This window comes from Harmonia axyridis, chromosome 3 (genome assembly GCF_914767665.1).
Source record: "Harmonia axyridis chromosome 3, icHarAxyr1.1, whole genome shotgun sequence".
Taxonomy (NCBI): Eukaryota; Metazoa; Arthropoda; class Insecta; order Coleoptera; family Coccinellidae; genus Harmonia; species Harmonia axyridis.
In genome coordinates, this window is record NC_059503.1 from 4,326,916 (window position 1) to 4,348,723 (window position 21,808).

The 21,808-nt window shown below is 40.6% G+C and overlaps 1 protein-coding gene across 3 annotated transcripts in view; it reads right to left on the bottom strand.

Annotated features, from left to right (window-relative positions):
• The window catches only part of LOC123675874 (transducin-like enhancer protein 3-B), a 170,369-nt gene that overhangs the window by 14,731 nt on the left and 133,830 nt on the right, over positions 1 to 21,808 (bottom strand). The window lies entirely within an intron of this gene.

Genomic DNA, 21,808 nt, shown 5'->3' on the forward strand with positions numbered 1-21,808 from the left:
CAATAAAGAACTTCTTTTTTCACTAAATATAGTTCAATAAAGTTTTGCTTTTTGCATGAATGTAGAAAAATAGACTTATGTTGGGAGATGTGAATTTTAGGTTACGCTATGTTCATCTTTATTCGTCCTAAATCAATTCAGCGTTGGTCGGGGATATGATATGGATGGATGACCGTCCTATTATACATTCTCTAAAATATAGTAATGAAATTTCCATCGATATGGAAATATTAAACCTTTGTGTGCCATTCGCATCGTTTTCTATTGAATTTCAAATTATAATCGTATATCAATAGACCCCATTATAAATTTCATTCGATATTCTCAATTTCGAATTTTAGAACGGCACCGATGATCGAAAACGTTCGTTAGTTTGCGTGTTCATCATTAATTAATTGAAACGAGTGAATATTTGTACGATGCGTAGGCGGCAATAGCAACCCTGTAATCTTTTCATGGACGTGCAATTGTTTCCTGTTTTCATTTCATTAGTTAACATAAAATCGAATTGTTTGCAGTGGGTGTGTTCCGGTACCCAATTAATTATACTGCATCGATTCAGTGGGGGAAAAATGAAAAATTGCTATTGTTGATGCGTTACGCTATCCGTTACTGTATTTCAGCCGAGTGCTGATTGCGTTGGGTAGTTGTTGGACAGGAATAGGTAGGCTTCGGCTGGAAAATGTTGATGGCAATTTAACATCTGCAACTCGCCTTCTTCTATTCTAATAATAATGATAATAATTAGTAATTGAATCGGAAGAACTATCAAGATACCTTAGAAAGAAACAGAACTGACGAATCTACCATCAAAGAATGGAGGAAGACTTAACGATTGAGTTCATCAGGAGAATAAGAAATATTTGGAAAACTAACCTCAGCAGCAAGAGCATGACGAGAGTCATCAATACATACGCATGTTCAATCTTAATACACTCTCTCAGAATAGTTCCATGGACCAAAACAGATATAGGTTTCAATTTTCGGCTTCAATATGAAAAAATCTGTTGCTGAGGCTCATAGAATGCTCTCGAATACATATGGTGACTCCGCTATTAGTGAAAGAACGTGGCAAGAAAGGCTTCAACGCTTCAAGAACAGTGATTTTGACGTGGAAGAGAGAAGGTTTTCGAAGATACAAAATTGGAGGCATCTCCTGATCAAGACTCGTGTCAAACGCAACAAGAATTGGTAGGATCATTGGAAGTGACGCAACAAGCAATTTTAAAACGCCTGAAATTCATGGGAATGATTCAGAAACAAGGAAATTGGGTACCGTACGAGTTGAAGCCGAGAGATGTTGAACGGCGTTTGTTTGCTTGTGCACAGCTTGTTGCAAGGCAAAGACAGAAGGAATTTCTGCTTCGCATTGTGACTGGAGACGAAAAATGAGTTCTTTACGATGATCCCAAGCGCACAATATTATGGGAATATCCCGGCCATGCTTCCACATCGACGGCCAAACCGAATATTCACGGTTCCAAGGTCATGCTCAGTATTTGGTGGGACAAGCTCGGCGTAGTGTATTATGAGTTTTTAAAACCGACTGAAACAATCACAAGCGATCGTTATCGAATCAATTAATGCGTTTGAGTCGAGCATTGAAAGACCAACGGCCGCAATACAACGAGAGACTTGATAAAGTAATTTCACAGCATGACAATGCTCGACCCCATGTTGCGAAAGTGGTCAAGATATAATTGGGAACGTTCTTCTGAAAAAAGTACCACCTCCAGAGGGACTCGAACCCGCACCTCCGAATCACTTGTCCAGCGCTCTACCAGTAAGCCACCGAGGAAAGTGAAGATTCTCCGCAATGAGGAACCACTAATCCCAGAATTAGTGCATACTAACACTCGTTACTGGGATTAGTGGACACTCGTTGCGGAGAATTTTCACCTTCCTCGGTAGCTCAGTTGACAGAGTACTGGACTAGTAATTCGGAGATTGTGGGTTCGAGTCCCGCTCGAAGAGGCCCTTTTTTTCAGAATTGAAAAATTGTCAGATAAGCCGTGAAATTAATTTCACGTATGTAAAGATGCTTAGTGCTGCTACCCAGTCACTGACACATCCACTCCGGGCCAAACCGTCAGCAATCCGGCAAGTCGAGCGGTTTAATTCCAAGCGGGGCAATCACCGGAGTCGGAACAACGTTGTGTGTATATTCCGGGCAATCCGCTAAGTGGTCGAAACAAACAGTGATAAAGACGGGTCAGGTCTGACGGCGGTTGATGCGGTGTTTATCCCCCCGGAGCAAAGCCTGGATGCCCGGATGAATTCTGGAGTGCGGGTTTTCGGTCTCTCGATGAATTCCCCCGATGGGCTGATATTAAGCGCGGTTGCCGGCGGATGAAAGTGCCGCGGTCCCCGAAGATTACGGATGCTGCGTCAGAGGGAATCCCTGATGCGAAATTAACGGGAGCGTTTATGGGACGTAAGGGGAGGGGGAGTTGTATATGACTTGGGGGTTGCTTGGTTTTGATGGGACGAGGTGTTTGAAGTGGGATTTAGATTAGGTGTGTTTGGACGGGAGGTCAACTTAGTCATTATGAATTTGCATCTTAAAGATTTAGTTTTGTTGCTTTGTAACTTTGATTGATTTTTGATATTTATCTCGAAATGTTCTTATTACGATAAATATTCAAAATTACCATTTCGTTACACTTTTTTTTAACATTTCCTCGGGAATACACGTTTCCAAATGTATTTCCGATATTTCTCTCGGTCATCTCATGTTTCGATATTGCTGAAGATTTCGAAAATATGAAGATTATATAATCATTACAGATTCAATTTCAATTATTACTGGGTTTGTTCTGATTTTATTTCGAGGGTTTCATCTTAGGTTAGAGCATTTCAAATATATAGAATGAGAAGTTAAATAGAAAATAATTGAATAAGAATAAAAAATAAAAGTTTTTAAGCAGAAACAATAACTATAAAAATTGAAATAACATGATAAAATAAATTCAACAAAATCAAAACAAATAATTACAACTGAGGTAACGTTGCAGTACAGTATATGTGAAAAAACTGATTACGAATTATTATTCTTGAAGTTATATACAGGGTTTCCCCCTATTCAGAATGGTTATAATAGAAAAACTATGTATTATTTTCTGACATTTCTTATTGAATTTGTGTTAAATCTTGGAAAACTCTTCAACAACGTTTGGAAATTGTCAAATTGGTTTATCAAAATTAGTGCTCATTTGTAAATATACTGGGAGCAATTTAAGAAGGATTTATTGACAAAATTATTCAGTTGATCAACTCACTCTTCGTCGTATTGTTGACAAATTTGAAAGTGAATTCTGTTTACTCGACAACAGGGTAACAGTACCAAGTACTTAGACGTACCTGGTAGCACTCTCAAATTAGTCTACGAACCGACAAATAGTAGATTTTTTCACACATGCTCAGACAGTTTAGTAGCAGATGTAAGTATTATTTAAATAAGTGATTTAACCTTATACTGCGCTTTCGCCATTTTACAACCATGATTTATTAAACCCTTATGTTTTTGCATCATGCCGTTGTCAAATAAAAAAGCCATAAATGAATTGGTTGAAACAAAAAACAATTTTAGCAGTGTTGCCGATTCGTGCAAAAATCCCGAAATCCAAGAAACCCCACTATGAAAAAAAATTCATTTGTAACAGTGTTGCCTATCAGTGTAAAAAATCCTTGAATTCAGGAAAACGCAAATCCACCCTGTAGTTGTCGAACGAACCCACTCGTCCATATCCGAACATAACCTAATTCCCCAACGCCCGTCCGCCCATTCTATCGGACATTAATAAGGTGATAGCTACGAATAATTCGATGATACATCGGGGTACGGACGTTCCCAACTGCGGATACATAATTTTAATGTTTGCGCCAGTTATCGGACCGTCGACATCGCAAACACATGAATTCATTATGAAACGCGCACATCCGCACTGTTTGATAAGCCCCGTTCCCGATGGACCGACGGCCCTTCCACTCTCGAATGGAGCGTTGCGACGCCTAATGAACCGGGTAGGTATGACGGAACCCCGCACTCGATTCCGCAAAATGCCAGGATTCAGGGAGAAATTAGTTGGATTTGAGGAAATTTCGCACGAGTTGGCAACGCTGGAGGAGAAATGGCAACGTTGGCAGTTGTCACTCTTTATATTGATGAATGGGATTTTGTCTACTGCAATAATAAGATATTTATAATAAATAATCATCGAAATTCATTAAATAACGATTCATTTTAATTTTGAAACGAATCAAGAATGAAAAACGAAAGTACATAGGCGTACAACTTTGCTTCCGCCGTTTTTTACTGGAATTAGAGACTTTATTGTGAAAACTGGTTATACATTTAGGATTCAAAGTATTCTCCTTCGCTGGCCACTAATTTCTCTCATATGGATTGTTTCTGTCGGTTTTAAAAACTCATGATACACAACGCTGAGCTAGTCTCCCCAAATGATGAGCATGACCTTGGAACCCGTGAATATTTGGCTTGGCCGTAGACGTGGAAGCATGGCCGGGATATCCCCATGATATTCTGCGCTTGAGATTAATGAGATAATGAACTCATTTTTCGTCTCCAGTCACAATGGGATACAGAAGTCTCTTCCATCTTTGCCTTGCAAGCAGCTGTTCACAAACAAACAAACGTCGTTCAACATCTCTCGGCTTCAACTCGTACGGCACCCTATTTCCTTGTTTCTGAATCATTCCCATGACTTTCACGCGTTTCGTAATGGCTTGCTGAGTCACTCCTAATGATCCTGCCAATTCTTGCTGCGTTTGACACGAGTCTTATCAAGTAATGCCTCCAATTCTGCATCTTCGAAAACCTTCTCTCTTCCACCACCATGCTCTTCTTCGAAATCAAAATCACCCTTCTTGAAACGTCGAAACCACCCTTGGCACGTTATTTTACTAATAGCGGCCTCACCATAGGTATTAGAGAGCATTCGATGAGCCTCAGCCGCAGATTTCTTCATATTAAAGCAGAAAATTAAAACCTCACGCAAATGACGCGAATTCGGCTCGTAAGCTGACAAGTTTAATCGAGAATAACTTTATGATGCATACACAAATCGACAAATATTTCGATGGCGTTGTGTTAACAATTACCTAAACTTATTGGATGACATCTACGATCTATTTATTTCGACTACAACTTACCGCTACAGCCATCTACAGCAAAACGGCATAAGCAAAGTTGTACACCTAATAATTAAAATACCAAGATCTACTTCAAATCAGTGCGATTTGGCAACCGCGCGTTATCGTATTTCACGTCAAAACGGGCCTCTATCCAAGATCAAAACGACCGAACGACCACACGTCACGTCGGAACGAGTCCCGCGAAGAAAATCGAAACGCGAGACGGGCTCCTACAAAATAAAATAAAAAAAAAAAATTAACGACCGAAACAGGCCCGACACTTCAGCATGCCAGACCCAAGCGGCTGCGACGCTTTAGAAAATTAATTTAGCGCGAAAGCGGGCGGCAAAAAGTGAAAATTAATGTTAACATTATTAGAGCCAAGTTGCAGAATGGTGCCATAAAACATTCGCGCCAAGTCAAAACAATAATCAAATCAGGAACAGTCCCTAGGTTATAAAATGTGGACGTTTAGTGCAACCGCCCGGGAGTTTCGGCTTTTCAGACGAGAGGGGAGGGGGGTTCCAAGCGATTTCCCCGCATCGCGGGGGCGGGAATTATTGTCGAGACGGATAAATTCGATTTGGGGGAGATTGGGTCTTCTTTGTTTTGGTTTCGGTTGCCAAAAGTACACCGTTAGAATTATTGGACATTACGATCATCAAATTAATTCTACAGAGTGGTTTATATTCCTCGTCTTCACTGAATACTACGGTTTATAAGATTCTGTATTGAATATCTTGAATAAATTATCCTACTACTCGCATATTTTACGTGAAATGAACAAGAACACCCATCAATTTGCTTTTTTGCATAAATATCTCTTAGGATTAGGTTAGGTACATAGATGGATCTAAATGATGATTATTTGGGGCTGCTACCAAATGCTCACTATCGTTAGGCAGCTGTCTAAGTGTCTTTCAGGTAGAGATACTTGCATTAGAAAGATGTGAGAAAATTAACCTAGTCAGAAACAACATTCTGACAGTCAGGTTGCAATCGAAGCATTGATATCACCGATTCGAAGATAGTATTGGAATGCAGATGGAAACTAAACGAAAAAGGCAAGAATAACAAGGTCATTTTAGTCTGGGGGAGGCCAACACACTTTCCAGAAAAGGAGCCCAGAACCCTTCTGTGGTTTAGGCCAATGTAGGCCAATCATCACAGGTTGGATCATGCCAAAGGTTCAGAAGTTCCTTCGAAACTATGATACTGCGAAATGTAATGAATATTAGATGTTTGCAAGAAGATAAAAAACCTCCTCACTAGATTCCTTGCACGGCATTGCCACCTAAGAGAGCACCTCATAAGAAAGAGTCTAGCAGAAAACGCCAAGTGCAGATTCTGTGGGAAGGAGGAATAAACTCCGGATCACCTGGTGACGAAATTCCTCGCCATGGATAGCCAACGCAAGAATGGTTTGGACAAAAGACTTGTTAAAGTAAGAAAGTAACATCCTTGAGGCCATCCCAGATATAGATTTTCTCAAGAGGTTTCTCATCCCAGGCTACTTGTACCTCCTGTCGAAGTACCGCCAGTGTTTATTCTGGATGTGAGTAATCTTCTGTCTCTAATGTCTTAGACATATTCAACGTATGGAAGATCGGGAGGTCTTGGAGGCCAAGGCAACAATGGGCTCTATACACCCATTATCATATCATTCATCTGGGTATGTTGTTGACTTTCTACTTGCACAGATTCGAAATAAAGATGATTAAGACAGAACATGTGTTTCCAACAACTCTAAGACGGTCATGATGCCTCTGAGGAACACCAAAGGTGACCTGATCCCATACCACAATTCCAACAGTGTGGCTTTTTCATTGAAAATTGAGAATCTAATTTTTTACCCTGCCACCCTTGTATGTCTGAACTGTCTGGACTGGAGAATCCCATTGTCTTCAATATTGTGTTTGGCCATATGTTATTTGGCGCCTTTCAACTGAGCCGAAGCCGAAAACAACACGTTAGATGCGATGAAAAGTGAAGGACACAACTCTCTCTATTACTCTTTTCAATACCAATGTTCTCATTAATAAGCCAGAGGTTGCTAATGTTATTATAACTAATTCCTGAGGGTTATCAAACAGTCAGTTATTTCCATTAGCAGTCTCATTCCTATAAATTCCGGCTGAAAACAGCATAATGTTCATTATCACCGTAAGAACTAATCAATGGAAATAATCAATCTCACAGCGCGACACAGGTTTCTTGAACTTTTTACCTCGGCTTCTTCAATCCGCTAACACCATTAGTTAACAGTTGCTATTAGCGTCTAATGATCAATTAAAAATTTACACTGAGCAGTTCTAACCGACTCCATTATCTGCCCAACACGAAATGGCACAAAATCTTCGCTATTCCGTGCGAAAGAAGCTAACGCAGTTAGCTTTTATGATGATTGAAAATTTCACGATGCATTTAGGTCAAGTTGATGTCATGAGAGCTGTAGCCTTCGGACAGAAAGCTATTCTTCTGGTTTCAATGAGCAGAACGGCGATCCAACTAACAGACAATGGAGTTTTTCTTGATTATGTTGTCGCTAATGCATTTTGCGTTGTGGAATCTTTCACTGTGGGTTTGAGTGGATTCCAAATAATGAAAAGACGACCAAGAATTTTCTGGCTTTCATGCGAAACGTTGGAGAATTGTAGATAACTTAAAATTACCATAAAAACATCTCTTCTCAATTTCAGCCTCTATTTTGGAGTTGTGAGTTTATACAGCTGTACTTGGTTTTTAATAAAACATAATAATAAAATCGGCTGATGCCTGTTCTGATGAGAGAGAGTGTAAAGACTGGAATTACTCCCTCATAATTTGGAGTGAAATATAACGTTGGGAGAACCCCTTGCCTAAATGGAGATTTGTGGCAGTTTTATGATCTCTAGGGCACCCCGAAAGCATCCTATTGCAGACAATAAAGTCCTTATTATCACGTGTCCCACATTTGAATGGGTCCCCATTAAAATGAAGACTGCTAGTACTCAACCCAAATTTGTCGTTTGGTTTAATTGATTAGCGTGAAGTCGTTTCATCCAACAACATGTTGTAATCAAGTGATCAATTGACCAATATGAATTATGGAATAGCCACTTGCACTGAACAGTGTTTTGAGAACTATATGAACCATTCTTCTAAAATTCCTGAATGTAAGAATGTATAGCCATATCACATTTCTGACTAGGTTCATTTCCACACAAGTATGTCAGTACATTATTATTTTGAAGAGTTTGTTTTTTCAATAATTCCGGAAAGGCACTTGATAATGCTATCCTTGTGGACCTCTGTCGGGAATTTCCTATTATTTACAACAAAATACGAAATAACTTTCATTTAAATGACTTATACACATGTGTTTATCTAGTGCTACTTTTTGCTATTTAGCCTGCACAAACGACAACAAATTGGCTGTATGTTACTTGATAATTGTTACATCCTCAACCAAGAGAATGACAAGAAGAACTGGAATGAGGATTTCAAGATGTATCAAACGAACAACAAGAGGTGCAGGATGTGGTCAGATGGGTCAGCACATGCAGGTTTTGAAGAGACCAGGATTTCAGCAGACAGACCGGTCGAATGGATAGAAACACAGAAGCCAAATGCACTCAATTCATATGGGCGTCCCCTAAAGCGTTGGAAAGAAAGCTGGAGTTCGATGTCACAGGAGAACAATAACAGGAAGAAGGCAGAAGACACAGGACACAGTTCTGTATAATTTCTCATTTGATGCAGTACATCAGCCAATTCCTTACATTCTCAAATGCAACACTCAGAGACCATGTAAGGAGTTCAGATAGAAGGGAGGAACTAAAGTTGCAGTATGTGGTCAGTTGTGTTAGAGCATGCAGGAGGTTCTGAAGAAACCTTTATGGAGAAGATGTCAGCAGAAAGACCAGTCGGATGGGTGGAAACACAGAATCCAAATGCACACAGTTCCCCAAAGTGATGGAAAGAAAATTAGAGCTCGATGTCTCATCGGAAAGAGGAAGAATCAGAAAACAATTGCAACGTCCAATTCCTCATTCGATGTACCAGATCAAACATTCCCAATCGTCCCACAGAGGTCGCTAACCACTCCCTTACACCAGCACAAGCCCCCTCCTACCTTTCAGTCGCCTAAGGTGTCCTGTTTACAGCGCCCTCTGCACCCCAGATCAAAGCGCCCTTTGAAAAACTCGGCCGACTCTTTATCACTACGTGTCGCGAGATAAAAGGCTTTAATCAGCGAACGCAGAATGCAACAGAGGGGGAAATGCAATAAGTCTCCAGTTGTCTCCACCCGAGCGCTGCATGGCAGAGCGACGCGTCAAACTTCATGACACCGTTTTTTTCCAGCGCCTACGCGGAACGCCCTGCATTTTTATTGTACGCGGTTTTTTTTCCAGCGCCAGCCGCGATCCGAGCCGTTAATTATATTCGCTTACAGGGAAAGAGAGAGAAAGAGAAGAGAGAGCGAGCGTAGGCTAATTCGACGAGTCGCATCGCGGGTGGCAAAGGAAGTGCACTCGTAATTCTTCATGGATGGAGTGATTGGATTAGGAACAGGTGAATTTTCTCGCGTGCTTGGGAACTGCTCGTTGGAAAGCGTTGGTGCTGAAAAGTTTGATGTTCCACCATTTTGAATGTATTTTCAGCGTTAGACTTTGATTTTTTTCACCTTGTTCGTTCATGCGCCCAAGTCGACCTTAGATACCATGAACTGTATTAGATTAGATTTAATTAAGGAGGTTCCATTTCACTGTGACCTAATGATCTATTGTGCCCCCCCATCAGAGCTATTCTCTCCATAACGTGATCTAGAGCTCGCCTCCCAGTTCCAGAGTTGTAATGAACTCTGGGATGGCTTCAAGTAGGCTAACTCTTCACTTCTACAAGTTTCGTGTCCAAAGAAGGATTTGCGTTGGTTAGTCTTGGCGAAGCATTCCATCACCAAGTGATTCGGAGATTCTTCCTCCTCCGCACAGAATCTGCACTCGTCATTTTCTGTTAGACCCATTCTCATGAGGTGTTTCCTAAGGCTACAATGCCCTGTGAGGAATCCAGTGAGGAGGTGTAGTGTATTTGTAATAAGATCCAGATACGACTTGGATATCGCAGGGGCAAAGTTTCGGAGAAACTTTTTGGAGTGATCCAAACCAGGAAGATTCCGTCAGAGAGTTTCTCTTTCGGTTTTTTCCTTCTCCTGAAACTCTTTCTTGTAGGTACATTTGTCTACGCCACAGAAAGGTTCCGGGCCGATGAAAGAAGTTTGTTCTTCTTTTCTGGCAACTGTGTTGGCCTCTTCATTCCCTCTAATTCCCCAGGAACCCAGACTAAAAAGACCAAATTCTTACTCGAAGCTTGGAATTCTTATTCACTTTTCTGAAATTTTCTCAATGGAGTCATCCCATCCTTGAAAAAACCTTCCATTATAGAAAACAAGCTATGATTTTCTCGGTGTGCGTTTTTCGAAATCACATATCAGAATCCAAGTGCTACTCTCCTGCACTGACACAGTCCAGTCCCGGGATATTCTGGGATTTTTTACTATAAGTTGAGTCAAAAGTTCCATTGTTGGGATATTCTATTACCCTTTACAATATTGATACCTCAAAAGCGAGCAGAACTCAACTTGGAACTATCCTGTGCAGAAAAGAGAGATCTCTTGATTTATAATAGATGAAGTGATCCGATTGTAAACGAAGAAGTTATTAAATATAGAAGAACAGCTCCCTAAAGATTTTTTCCACCTCTTCCAGCCCAGTTTTTCCCCATCTTGCCTTTAGGATTACTCCCCGGCAATATTGTCTGAAGATCCCGAAGATAAATGTTGATTTTCCATAGCCAGAGGCTGGATAAGGCCAGGTAAATGGCAATTTATTGCGGACGGTCCCCGTCAGATATTTTTTTTGTGAGAATACACAAAGGAATCGTTTCAAGTCGTGTAGTACGGGCTTGCCCACGCTAATGTGAAGGGGGCTTGCTGTAATTGGGGTGAAATAAAGAGATGACAAGGGTTCTGTACAATAACAACAGATTAGCAACGGTCTCTCACTGAGAGCAAGGGCGGTTTTCTGGAGCCGAGGGAGGGGGTTGGACAGGGCCGGATTAGTGGTGGACTTAACGAGATTTGAAACAGATAGGGATGTGTTTAATTCTCGTCAATGTCTGAGCTTAATCCCGGAGGTTTATCGGTTGGAGTATTTGTTTCTCGGATCAAAAGCTTGGGGGTTTTTCTTCGCCTCGTTTTTCGTAGCGAGAATTATGTATGGTTTGGTGAGTCTAGAATCCATTCACTCAAAAAAACTACGTTTAAAACTAGCTGGCCGGTGGATCTACCTAGTCTTAAAATGAGTTGTGATACCACATTGATCCTCAAGGAAGAAATTTTGAAGAATGAAATTCATAGAAATTGACTTGGTAGAGTCATAAAATTTCAAAACTGTAATGAAGGGTGTTTTTTAGAGCTATAGAACTTTAAATTGCAATAAACAAACGATGGATCATTCGATTCACATGAATTTTATTTATCCGCAAGATAATCTTATGGCATAACATTTTAAATATGATTTCTGGCATATGACCGCCACGGCTGGCTCGGATGTAGTCCAATCTGGACGTTCAATTTTCGATGACTTTTTCCAACATTTGTGGCCGTATATCGGCAATAACACGGCGAATGTTGTCTTCCAAATGGTCAAGGGTTTGTGGCTTATCCGCATAGACCAATGACTTTACATAGCCCCACAGAAAGAAGTCTAGCGGTGTTAAATCACAAGATCTTGGAGACCATATCTCAGTTCCAAAACGTTAAATTAGGCGGTCACCAAACGTGTCTTTCAATAAATCGATTGTGGCACGAGCTGTGTGTCATGTTGCGCCGTCTTGTTGGAACCACAGCTCCTGGACATAATGGTTGTTCAATTCACGAATGAAAAAGTTAGTAATCATGGCACTATACCGATAACCATTGACTGTAACGTTCTGGCCATCATGGTTTTTGAAGAAGTACGGACCAATTATTCCACTAGCCCATAAAGCGCACCAAACAGTCAGTTCTTCTGGATGTAACGGTGTTTTGACATACACTTGAGGATAAGCTTCACTCCAAATGCGGCAGATTTGTTTGTTGACGTAGCCAGTCAACCAGAAGTCGCTAATGGACGTAGTGCGCGATACGTATTCCGCACAGTACTATAATTTTCGAGATATAATTGTACTATTTGCAAGCTTTGTTCAGGCGTGAGTCTATTTATGATGAATTGCCAAACCAAACTGGGAATAAATCACTTGACAGCTGTTAAATCGGTCGCCATCTTGAACAGTAATGCCAACTTAAAGTTATATACCTCGAAAAAACACACCCTTTATCATCATGTTATTGAATAAAATGTTTTTTACCGTAAGGCCATAGCTCAATTAGTTTCGGAGTTATGAATTTTTCAATATTACACTGATATTATAGGCATCACAACCTATTTTGTCATCACAATGGATTATGCGCTGTCTTTTGCAGACGCAGGTTCGAATCCGAAGTAGTTGATAGTTTTTTTCATTTCGCAATCGGTTTTTTATTGAATAATCTGTGGATTCCGACAAAGCATTGTGTGAAATTTGCAGTTTTTTTCTCCCAAAACAAATCTTTTCGAGCCAGTACGCCACTGCCCTCCTCGAACATCTTCCTCCCATCCAGATGGTTTCACCGGGGCGTTGTTTTGAAAGATCCGCGCAGTAATTGTACCTCCAGGGTGTCGTCGTCCTCTTGTTCTCACCCCTGCACACTAATTGTGTAATTTATTGGGGCGAAGCCATTTAATAGCGACGCCGCTGGGGGTAAATTCATTAGAGCTGTATTTGCGTTGAAGGAGAAAAAACGACAGGAGTTCCGGTGATATCTGCGTCATTGTCGATTGAAGTTTTTTTCTTACTTATCTGTGAATATCGATCCCATTATCAGGTATGCGAATGGCATCAGATGTACAATAATTTGATACTGTCTTCATAGTCGATAGGATAAGTTGAATTTTCAGTAGAAAAGGTGCACCGGATAAATTGTGTAGCTCAAAGATGAAACGTCTGATGCAACAACAAATTGAGCATCAGAAAATTACGGAAGAACCGGCAAACTGAGTAAAGCAGCTGGAATACATTACGATTATCAGTAGACATCATGCAGTGGCCTCGAAATACAAGGTCTTAATTGTGTGAAATTCTTTGAAAGCGAAGTGTCGTGGCTCTTCCGATACCACTTGATTGAATCGTTATGATGCTCAAATCTATCGAAAATGTTCCTCTTAAGAATCTTCGTTTCACGTCCTTGAGTGAACACGTTGAAAATATGGCTACCAATCTGGACTATTTCAACCCGTGTAATTTTTTGTGAGGGGATGCCTCATATAAAGGGTGTTTTTTTAGAGCTATAGAACTTTAAATTGCAATAAAACAACGATGGATTATTCGATTGACATGAATTTTACTTATCCGCGAGATAATCTTGTGGCATTATATTTTAAATATGATTTCTGGCATATGACCGCCACGGCTGGCTCGGATGTAGTCCAATCTGGACGTCCAATTTTAGATGACTTTTTCCAACATTTGTGGCCGTATATCGGCGATAACACGGCGAATGTTGTCTTCCAAATGGTCAAGGGTTTGTGGCTTATCCGCATAGACCAAAAGGTGAAATTAGGCGATCACCAAACGTGTCTTTCAATAAATCGGTTGTGGCACGAGCTGTGTGACATGTTGCGCTGTCTTGTTGGAACCACAGCTCCTGGACATCATGATTGTTCAATTCAGGAATGAAAAAGTTAGTAATCATGGCTCTTTACCGATCACCATTGACTGTAACGTTCTGGCCATCATCGTTTTTGAAGAAGTACGGACCAATGATTCCACCAGCCCATAAAGCGCACCAAACAGTCAGTTTTTCTGGATGTAACGGTGTTTCGACATACACTTGACGATTAGCTTTACTCCAAATGCGGCAGTTTTGTTTGTTGACGTAACCATTTAACCAGAAGTGCGCTTCATCGCTAAACAAAATAAAATGAACGTAGTGCGCGATACCTATTCCGCACAGAACCATTATTTTCGAAATAAAATGGCACTATTTAAAAGCGTTATTCTGGCGTAAGTCTATTCATGATGAATTGCCATACCAAACTGAGAATAAATCACTTGACAGCTGTTAAATCGGTCGCCATCTTGAACAGTAATGCCAACTTAAAGTTATATACTTCGAAAAAAACCACCCGTTATGAGTTGGACACCAATTTCGACTAAAAACCCTAGACACTCTGAGGAAGACAATTGAGGATGTCATCATTAGAATTTCGTAAGACAGCAAGATCAAGTGGACGAAACACCAACAACAAAAACATTCCAACAATCCCTTACTGTTCTTATTTCAACGCCAAGTAATAAATTCTCCTCGCATTCCCTTTCACAGTAATCCTTCAATTAACAACCGAAGGGTTTATTTAATTCGCCCCCAGCTCATTAGGTAATCCACGTTTAACTCGAAAAGGGGAGTTATCGCTCAGCGCATTTCCACTGGTGTAACAGTCGTTGTTGCGAACGGCATGAAACAGATACCATTAACAAGTTGGAAACCGCACTTTGGCCCACAGAGCATCCTACGTTACAACTAGCGCTGTCAGATTGTTCAGTTCACGGAATACAAACACCAGACAGGGCTGGAATTGGATTGCCCAGATTATTTGCACCGGTGGAACTTCTTACTTTTCAGGATGGTGGATCTATTCAAACTGGGGCCTTATGAAGTGTCCATCATAGAATTGAGATTTCCGGGTTTTGTAGCTGTGGTTTGGTCGATTTTTCACCTGAAGTTTCTCTTGCTACTGCGGTGTGCAATCTTCAGAAATTTCACTAGCCACTGTCTCTTTCTAGAAGGTACCCGACGCACCGAGAGCTCGATAAAAAGATCAAGTCCCTTCTAGAGAGAGATGCCAGCGGTATATAACCAATGGAAGCCGCAGAGGAGGGCAGTGTCGACGTAAACGTTAGTCAGTGCCGGACACTCAAGTATATATAAATTGTGGAAATGAATTAATGTAATGTAATAGTTGGAATAAATTATCTCTAAATAGTTATTTATGGTTGTGTATCAGAAATGAATTAGTGTTAGTAAAAAGTACCGATTTAATTAACGGAAAAACGTTACAAAATAATGAAATACTACAATGTAGATTATTATTTTTATGTTTATAGTCAATAAACGTTATATTATATTATAATGTAGATTATTGATTGAAGAAATCAACTCCATAAAATTGGTGATTTGTAGGAAGAAATATCTCTAATTCGGTTTTCAACTGAGCAGAAATCGAAATATAAACGTGATAATTCAGATGAAGAGCTTTCTACAAGCAATAATGGCAATTATTACCTCTAAACGTTATTCCCGGGAATAATAGCCAACATTATTAACTCAGGTTATAATCCCAAATTAACAACCAATAAACTTCAAAATTGGTAACCCATCAATCCGCAAGGGGGCGCATCCCCAAACAAACTAGAAACTGAAAAAGTATAAGGGTTGGGGATGTCGAAAACAAAAACCGGCGCATGCCCAACCCCCATTATCACGCCGCTCCCGGCACCTCGAACACCCCCAACCCCTCCAATTATCATAATAATGAGACAGCGGCGGAACCGCTTCCGGACCAGGGGCGCGCGAGGGGGGTATTCCCCAAGTGCACAACCGCACATGGGGATTTTCAATTTGGGAAATTGAAAGCAGCTCGAGGGGGCGGCGGTGGAAAGAGTGAAGAAGCGGAAAAGAATGGGGCATCCCCTTTTTATTTAACGTCGGTGTACGGAGCCGCGCGCGAATGGATATAAAACGCCGTATTAAGGGTGCTTGACAGCCCGAGGGGTTGGAAGCACCCCTAAATGGATTAGATACAGACTGTGGGGGGAATAGAAAAATATTACACGACTGGCGGTGATAAAGAAAGGTGCGATTTCAATCTTAGAGACGTCGGAGGGGTTGATAAACCCCGGATTGCGCATAAGGGAGCGATACGTTGAATGGGGTTAGTGGAGGAAGGTTTTGGAGGAGGGTTTGATCGATTTTTTTTGTAGGTTGGAAGCAGCGTTAGGAGGGTTGTGTTTGACGTATTAATCATGAAGTGTAAAGTTACCCTTGAGTGATTTTTGAGGTGAGACGGTATATAAACCTCAACGTAAGAGGTTTCGATTTTTCTCGACGTATTTTCCACCGCAAGTTCTTATACCCTATGATTTGTTATGAATTTCAGATATTTTTGAGGAAACGAAAGAGAAGAATGAAAAACAGACGAAATCAAATAATTTAGTACAAATAAGCCAGAATTTCACAACTAATAGCATTTTAGCAATCTACGACAACGAAACTAAAAAGTTCGAGAGAAATCAGTGAAAAAGTGGACTCCTACAAAAAACTAAAATTTCAAACATTCCTTTGGTAATCCTCAGAATCTCCAAATTATTCTGAAAATCCAGTCAGTGAGCTACGATGAATGGATTTATTATAATTTTTGGTACCTACTTATTTACCCAATCTGTAGCGAAGGTTAATGAAAATTCGAAGAACTGGTATAATCATCACAAAACTATAAGAAAGCCTGTATCTCGGGAAAAAAGCTTTTGCGGGTCCATGTCTATAGGATTTTCATTTTAAATTAGGAGAATGCATGTCATCGAGGGAGAGTAGCGATATACCGGTTTCACCCTTATTAGGGATCATCACTACCGCATAACTCAACGCAAGATGAAAAACGTCTGCCAGCGTTCAATAAGGTGCCTGCTATTTCGTTTGTTTGTCACTTTGGGTTGAGTTATGCGGTACTGATGATCCCTAACAAGGGTGAAACCGGTATATCGCTACTCTCTCTCGATGACATGCATTCTCCTTGGGTTACGATTTTACGAAACATTAAATACATTTTTTTTTGTCTGAAACATGATTTCTCCTATCCTAAATCGCAGGCTGCAATTTCTGTAGGGGTCACAAACTTCAATTTTTCCACGATTGAAAATGATAAATCTAACGCGAAGTATCCCGACTCCAGGAATCAAAGTGGCATCCACATATCGATACATCGATGCAGAAAAATTCCCAATTCAAGTCCCGATGTAATTTATAAGTCGACGATGTTGCAGAACCGGCTGGGAAAACGATCCATCTGATGCATTGTCCGGAAAAACCGCGTGGAAAACGCCCGATATTTCAGCAAGACGAGTGGCTTTGTTACTCCCATCCGTTACGCGAATTTTCGAGCGTACTTCAGACGGCGGGCTAAGCGGGAAATGTGATGTGAAAATTCGCGATTGAAAATCCTACGTGAAAATTCCTGACTGGAAATTTCCCGATTGGAAATCGGACGGCCGTCTATTGGAGTAGGGTCTAATTGAAAAAGAGTAATATTTGGAGCGGAACATGAGGGGGGGGGGGTGCACTTGAAACGAGTATGCGTTTCCATCCAATTTCGAGTACTGATGTTGAAGCCGAATCGAGCCACTCTACAGATTCTGCTTTTTTTTTTCTTTAGGTTGGATTCACGTTCAGGTGTATTCGATCATGTTGGCATTTTTTGTTTTGTACCTGTTCGATGCTTGATATTATAGCTACTTGGCTCAAGCTCAAGAACAAATTTGACTTGTGGGCTTCACAGAATGCTGTGTGTTTATGAAATTGAATTCTTTTTTTTTTCATTCAATAGCTCGAATTTTGTTTTCATCCCTTTCTTCTTATACTTTTTTATATTTTTGTGATCGTATAATCTGTGACAGTATCACTCATTTGAATATATTTTAAAGTTTACAGGCAAAGTATCAACTCTGTATCACGTTATAATAATAATAATAAAGGGTGATTTTTTAAGAGCTATAGATTGATATGAATTTTATTCGCAAGATAATCTTGTGGAATTACATTTCAAATATTATTTCTGGCATATGACCGCCACGGCTGGCTCGGATGTAGTCCAATCTGGACGTCCAATTTTCGACGACTTTTTCCAACATTTGTGGCCGTACATCGGCAATAACACGGCGAATGTTGTCTTCCAAATGGTCAAGGGTTTGTGGCTTATCCGCATAGACCAATGACTTTACATAGCCCCACAGAAAGTAGTCTAGCGGTGTTGAATCACAAGATCTTGGAGGCCAATTCACAGATCCAAAACGTGAAATTAGGGGGTCACCAAACGTGTCTTTCAATAAATCGATTGTGGCACGAGCTGTGTGACATGTTGCGCCGTCTTGTTGGAACCACAGCTCCTGGACATCATGGTTGTTCAATTCATGAATGAAAAAGTGTAATCATGGCTCTATACCGATCACCATTGACTGTTACGTTCTGGCCATCATCGTTTCTGAAGAAGTACGGACCATAAAGCGCACCAAGCAGTCAGTTTTTCTGGATGTAACGGTGTTTCGACTTACACTTGAGGATTAGCTTCACTCCAAATGCGGCAGTTTTGTTTGTTGACGTAGCCATTCAACCAGAAGTGCGCTTCATCGCTAAACAAAATAAAATGGACGTAGTGCGCGAAACGTATTCCGCACAGAACTATTATTTTCGAAATAAAATTGCACTATTTGCAAGCGTTGTTAAGGCGTGAGTCTATTCATGATGAATTGCCAAACCAAACTGAGAATAAATCACTTGACAGCTGTTAAATCGGTCGCCATCTTGAACAGTAATGCCAACTTAAAGTTATATACCTCGAAAAACGCACGCTATATATAGGTCCTAACATCGTAAAATTGCAGTTTTTTTTCCTCAAATTTCTTTCTCGCAACCACACCCTTCTGCAAAACGCTTCCACACCATCAGAACAAGCCAGACCGAGCTGACGACAGCCACTACAGCAGAATAGGAGGCGGCAATTGAATAAGAAGCGAGGATGCCACGCAATTCCGTAAAGGGGACCGCACTTTGGCGTCCGTCCTAAATGAATAACGAATTTCAAAGTTTATAATCTAATGCGTTCGCACAGAGAATTACCGAGTTAACCCCGGGATAAGAAGGGAGGCGTAGAGAGGTGGGGGGGTTGCGATTTAGGGTAGCGACAGTCGCTGGTGAGCTACCCAAATTAAATTTGGAGGAACCTCTGCCTTTCGCCGAACAAGCCAGTAATTCAGCCTTGATTAAATTAAGAATGCTCGCCGTCCTAAGGACTGACATCATTTTTGGCCCGGTACAGAGGCGCCGGAATGGGGGTAAAATTCGAGATTGAATTACGCGAAGACTTTTTTTTACCCCTGGAATTGTCAGGGTAGATAATATCCCGCTTATTCGGATTATTCAGTTTTTATTATCTTCATTTTCAGCTTAAATTGAATCACTTTGTAAGGACTAATGGCTTTATTTGATTCAGCGCCCACCAATAATTTTATAGTCATTTTGTTATGCTGCTTAAAATATACATAAATGTTCATTTGGATTCATCTTAAAAATTCGATTACAGAATATAATAACAACGTCTTTTTTTAATGGGCAATACAAAATCAAATATCTCTGTTTCGATATGCTTTAGAGTAATATAGGGTGTTTTTTTTTCGAGGTATATAACTTTAAGTTGGCATTACTGTTCAAGATGGCGACCGATTTAACAGCTGTCAAGTGATTTATTCTCAGTTTGGTTTGGCAATTCATCATGAATAGACTCACGCCTGACCAACATTTGCAAATAGTGCAAATTTTTTTCGAAAATAATGATTCTGTGCGGAATACGTATCGCGCACTACGTCCATTTTAATTTGTTTAGCGATGAAGCGCACTTCTGGTTGAATCGCTACGTCAACAAACAAAGCTGCTGCATGTGGAGTGAAGCTAATCCTCAAGTGTATATCGAAACACCGTAACATCCAGAAAAACTGCTCGTTTGGTGCGCTTTAGGGGCTGGTGGAATCATTGGTCCGTACTTCTTCAAAAACGATAATGGCCAGAACGTTACAGTCATTGGAGATCGGTATAGAGCTATGATTACTAACTTTTTCATTCCTAAATTGAACAACCATGATGTCCAGGAGCTGTGGTTCCAACAAGACGGCGCAACATGTCAAACAGCTCGTGCCACAATCGATTTATTGAAAGACACGTTTGGTGACCGCCTAATTTCACGTTTTGGACCTGTCAATTGGCCTCCAAGATCTTGTGATTTAACATCGCTAGACTAGTTTCTGTGGGGCTATTAAAGTTATTGGTCTATGCGGATAAGCCACAAACCCTTGACCATTTGAAAGACAACATTCGCCGTGTTATTGCCGATATACGGCCACAAATGTTGGAAAAAATCATTGAAAATTGGACTACATCCGAGCCAGCCGTGGAGGTCATATGCCAGAAATCATATTTAGAATGTTATGCAACAAGATTATATTGCGGATCAATAAATTCATGTCAATCGAATCGTTGTTTTATTGCAATTTAGAGTTCTATAGCTCTTTACACCCTTTATATCAAAAACTGGTCCAAAACCATTTTAAATCCAAATACCTTTGAAATTATTTTCGCTCGAATGAAAATCCCCCGATTACGTCCCTGGTCCTTCGAGCCGGATTGAGCCGGGAGAGTGAGACAAAAGGGGGCAGCTCGGAGCGGAGGATGTTTTGGCGAATTGAGGTGAAGGCGAAAAGAGGGGGAGATTGTGTCGGAGGGTTCGTAGAGACGTCTTGTGCAACCGCAGCCGCGAGCGTACTAAAATGTAATTAAAACGGCATCCTCGTTCCATCTCTCTTTCTCTCACCCTACCGCCCCCTGTCGGCGGCACAGTCACACATTTAATTAACCCGCGTTGGCGCGTAATCGCGATGTTAATGAAGACGAATATTTAATTGCGCGTCGTTATTGGGCCTCTTATAATCGATTCTGGGGTGGGGGGGGTAGGTTTATTCTTCTTCTTCTGGACATAATTCTATGTTTCGCTCTTCAACGATTTAGGATAAAACACCAGAAAATTAAGTTTTTAATTTGTTCATAAAATATTTCAAATCTTGAAAAAAATTGGTTAACAAAATGAAAAAAATATTGGAACATGGTGGACTCGAACCCTGGTCTACCGCGTCCAATTTCCAGTGCTGTCCAAGTTTTCGGAAATTTCGTTGGAGGCAGTGAATTTATTGCCTTACAATACTTTCAAATAAACCCCGGTATTTAGCGGATCGTGGTATCCACTTCAAAGGGACATCTGGCCAAGCGTTTTTATGGACTAGTTCAAATGACTTTGGATATACTATACATCATATCATAACGAATATTTGTACAAGAGAAAGCTGTGTGCAAAATGGGTGCCGCGTGAGTTCACAATCGATCAAAAGCAATAACGTGTTGATGATTCTGAGCAGTGTTTGAAGCTGTTTAAGTGAAATAAACCTGAATTTTTGCGTCGATATGTGACAGTGGATGAAACATAGCTCCATCATTTTACTCCGGAGTCCAATCGACAGTCAGCTGAGTGGACTGCACATGATGAACCAAATACAAAGCGAGGAAAAACACAACAGTCAGCTGGCAAGGTTATGGTAACAGTATTCTGGGATGCACAAGGTATAATATTCATTGATTACCTCCAAAAAGGCCAGACCATCAACAGCGATTATTATATAGCGTTGTTGGATTGTTTAGAGAATGAAATCGTTAAGAAACGGC